The 4,297-nt window shown below is 40.2% G+C and overlaps 3 non-coding genes across 3 annotated transcripts in view; all 3 read right to left on the bottom strand.

Annotated features, from left to right (window-relative positions):
* LOC130903334 (large subunit ribosomal RNA) overlaps positions 1–400 on the bottom strand; it is a 4,066-nt gene extending 3,666 nt beyond the window's left edge. Inside the window, exon 1 of the ribosomal RNA XR_009060706.1 lies at positions 1–400. This exon is cut by the window's left edge and continues 3,666 nt beyond it. This is a non-coding gene — a ribosomal RNA (large subunit ribosomal RNA).
* Positions 401–1,106: 706 nt separating this feature from the next.
* LOC130903337 (5.8S ribosomal RNA) lies at positions 1,107–1,262 on the bottom strand. The gene has a single exon (XR_009060708.1). It is a non-coding gene; the product is annotated as a 5.8S ribosomal RNA (ribosomal RNA).
* Positions 1,263–2,375: 1,113 nt separating this feature from the next.
* Positions 2,376–4,297, bottom strand: LOC130903339 (small subunit ribosomal RNA). The gene has a single exon (XR_009060710.1). It is a non-coding gene; the product is annotated as a small subunit ribosomal RNA (ribosomal RNA).

Genomic DNA, 4,297 nt, shown 5'->3' with positions numbered 1-4,297 from the left:
CTTCAAAGTGCTTTTCAACTTTCCCTCACGGTACTTGTTCGCTATCGGTCTCGTGGTCATATTTAGCCTTAGATGGAGTTTACCACCCACTTAGGGCTGCACTCTCAAGCAACCCGACTCTCAGGAGAGATCCTCACGCAATCGGCAACGGTCGCTACGGGCCTGGCACCCTCTATGGGCTGTGGCCCCGTTCAAGAAGGACTTGGACGCGCCGCACGATCTCGTGATAAACGGATCCTCCCTAACACCACATTTCCCGGTGGCCGATATCGACCACGGGATTCGGTGCTGGGCTTTTCCCTGTTCGCTCGCAGCTACTGAGGGAATCCTAGTTAGTTTCTTTTCCTCCGCTTAGTAATATGCTTAAATTCAGCGGGTAATCTCACCTGCTCTGAGGTCGATATATTATAATATATCTCGTATAATATTTAAATACAATTCGCCAAACTATCATAATCATCTCTCATATGAAATATAACATTATTTGTTTTTATTTAAAGAGTCGGCAGCAGCAGCAGCAGCATCAGCATCAGCATCAGCATCAGCATCAGCATCAGCATCAGCAACACACCACCAGCCTTTATACATATATAATATTTTTAATATATATAATTCATATATTTTGTCGATATACCGTGTGTATAAATGATATAAATAAAACACTGGTCAGACGTCCAGTCTTCGAAACTTTATTATTTCTCTCGGACACGACGACCGCGTTATCATTTTATCATAAATATATTATATATACACACACTTATTTATCGACTATATATACGTCGTATATATGTATAATATATATATATATTATATATAAATATAACTCTCTACCAAACAAATTTTATGTATTTCATATAAATACACGATTAATTTATGGTATAGCGGGTTGTGTTCAAAAATTGCGTAACTTTTTCTATAAAAATTTACGCTGCTTTTCGCACTTTAGGATGCCGCACAAATACAAAAAAAAATACGCACAAGTTTGTATGTGCATGTGTTTTTTCTTAATTAGTGTGCGTTATTGTTTCACATCCAACACGCTTAGGCATTATTTTTCTTTAATAAATAGAAAAATTTTAAATTCTAAGCAGTCTTTTAAATTGATACGACCCTCAGTCAGGAGTGGTCCGGGAACGAGTATCCGAGGACCGCAATGTGCGTTCGAAATGTCGATGTTCATGTGTCCTGCAGTTCACAAGTTGACGCGCAATTAGCTGCGTTCTTCATCGACCCACGAGCCAAGTGATTCACCGTTCAGGGTAATCATTTTATTATTATGTCGTTTTCTCATATTCTATTCGTCGTATTTTTAATATTTGATTATTATTAAATTAATAATATTATTATAATATCTTATACGCGTATAGAAAATTTATATAACGACATTTTTTATATATATATATATATATATATATATATATTATAATAAATGGTAATTATTCGAAACTTTTAGAGAAATTATAATATCGTACTTTGATATATCTGATAAATTTTAACCGCTGCACATGTTTTATTACAAACGAGGCGCGCATAGACAGATATCTCGCACGATATATTCCTCCTCTTTATATTATTACAGTTTTTTTTTTATCTTGAAAGTTTTATACAAATTTCGACGGTCGGGCGTAAATCTTCGAACACCTTCGAAATAATACATAAAATATTATTTCTAAAACGAATTTTTATACATATCGATAGAATCGACATGTGCTTAAATTTCGTTTAGGTACCCGGATGAAAATGTCTCAATAACATAATCATCACATATAATCTTGTCGATATTTTCTTGTATTACCTTCAAACGATAAAAAACTTAAGTAATAATATAATAAACGAAATAAAATTTATCCATAAAAATATAGACACACACACGACAACAGACGACGTTTCAATAAACTATATATTTTTCGTTTATTATAATAACGATTCTTTATCAGAACGTTTTTAGTTAACAAGAAATTTTGTTAATGATCGTTCCGTCAATCGTTATAATATATAATAATACATATGTTGTTATTGTTGTGTCGTCATCGTCGTCGACGCCTTCTATAAACTATGATAAAAATTTTTCGTTATATTTTTATTGGAAAAATTTATATATGTAAATATATTTTTATAGACGTATGAATTATATTTATCTTTTTTTTTTTAATTTTATTCGAAACTTGTTCGAATTTTGTAAAAATTAAAAAAAGATTTCAATATATATACATCTATAATATATATATATATATATATATATATATATAATTTATAACATATATAAATTTCTTTTGAAGAGTTCGATAATTTTGTAGAAGAAAATTCTCTTTTACAATTAATACAGACTTGATTTCGTTTTTTTTTTTTTTGTTTAAAAACGAACAAATACTCTGTAATGATCCTTCCGCAGGTTCACCTACGGAAACCTTGTTACGACTTTTACTTCCTCTAAATGATCAAGTTTGGTCATCTTTCCGAAGCATCGGCGACGCCGAAACGCCACCGCGCTCAGTCCGAAGACCTCACTAAATCATTCAATCGGTAGTAGCGACGGGCGGTGTGTACAAAGGGCAGGGACGTAATCAACGCGAGCTTATGACTCGCGCTTACTGGGAATTCCTCGTTCATGGGGAACAATTGCAAGCCCCAATCCCTAGCACGAAGGAGGTTCAGCGGGTTACCCGGGCCGCTCGGCCAGGGAGGACACGCTGATTCCTTCAGTGTAGCGCGCGTGCGGCCCAGAACATCTAAGGGCATCACAGACCTGTTATTGCTCAATCTCGTGCGGCTAGAAGCCGCCTGTCCCTCTAAGAAGAATTATTTGTACGCCGACAGTAAAAACCGCGAACGGCAAGAGCCGAAACTCAATACCGACGGGCCTTTGGGATGTCGAAATACGCCTAGTTAGCAGGCTAGAGTCTCGTTCGTTATCGGAATTAACCAGACAAATCGCTCCACCAACTAAGAACGGCCATGCACCACCACCCACCGAATCAAGAAAGAGCTCTCAATCTGTCAATCCTTCCGGTGTCCGGGCCTGGTGAGGTTTCCCGTGTTGAGTCAAATTAAGCCGCAGGCTCCACTCCTGGTGGTGCCCTTCCGTCAATTCCTTTAAGTTTCAGCTTTGCAACCATACTTCCCCCGGAACCCAAAAGCTTTGGTTTCCCGGAAGCTGCCCGCCGAGTCATCGGAGGAACGTCGGCGGATCGCTAGCTGGCATCGTTTATGGTTAGAACTAGGGCGGTATCTGATCGCCTTCGAACCTCTAACTTTCGTTCTTGATCAATGAAAGCGTTTTTGGCAAATGCTTTCGCTTCTGTCCGTCTTGCGACGATCCAAGAATTTCACCTCTAACGTCGCAATACGAATGCCCCCATCCGTTCCTATTAATCATTACCTCGGGGTTCCGAAAACCAACAAAATAGAACCGAGGTCCTATTCCATTATTCCATGCACACAGTATTCAGGCAAAATTTTGGCCTGCTTTAAGCACTCTAATTTGTTCAAAGTAAACGTGCCGGCCCACCTCGACACTCAGTCAAGAGCACCGCGGCGGGATTGAGTTGGGCCGCCCTTGCGAGCTAAGCCCACCGGCAGGACGTCCCACGACACGCCAGTTAACACCGCGTACGATGAACCAGCGGCGTGGGACACAGATTCGACTACGAGCTTTTTAACCGCAACAACTTTAATATACGCTATTGGAGCTGGAATTACCGCGGCTGCTGGCACCAGACTTGCCCTCCAATTGATCCTCGTTAAAGGGTTTAGAGTGTACTCATTCCGATTACGGGGCCTCGGATGAGTCCCGTATCGTTATTTTTCGTCACTACCTCCCCGTGCCGGGAGTGGGTAATTTGCGCGCCTGCTGCCTTCCTTGGATGTGGTAGCCGTTTCTCAGGCTCCCTCTCCGGAATCGAACCCTGATTCCCCGTTACCCGTTACAACCATGGTAGGCGCAGAACCTACCATCGACAGTTGATAAGGCAGACATTTGAAAGATGCGTCGCCGGTGCGAGACCGTGCGATCAGCGAAAAGTTATTCAGAGTCACCAAATTGTACGATGACGAGCAAGCCCGCCACCGATTGGTTTTGATCTAATAAAAGCGCTCCTTCCGTCTCCGGTCGGAACTCTGTTTGCATGTATTAGCTCTAGAATTACCACAGTTATCCAAGTAAATGTGGGTACGATCTAAGGAACCATAACTGATTTAATGAGCCTTTCGCGGTTTCACCTTAATTTGGCTTGTACTGAGACATGCATGGCTTAATCTTTGAGACAAGCATATGACTACTGGCAGGATCAACCAGGGA

The sequence above is a fragment of the Diorhabda carinulata genome, unplaced genomic scaffold (genome assembly GCF_026250575.1).
Source record: "Diorhabda carinulata isolate Delta unplaced genomic scaffold, icDioCari1.1 Dcau_32, whole genome shotgun sequence".
In the NCBI taxonomy this organism is placed as follows: domain Eukaryota; kingdom Metazoa; phylum Arthropoda; class Insecta; order Coleoptera; family Chrysomelidae; genus Diorhabda; species Diorhabda carinulata.
Note: the sequence above shows the minus strand (reverse complement) of the source record. Positions and strands in the feature narration are given on the sequence as shown.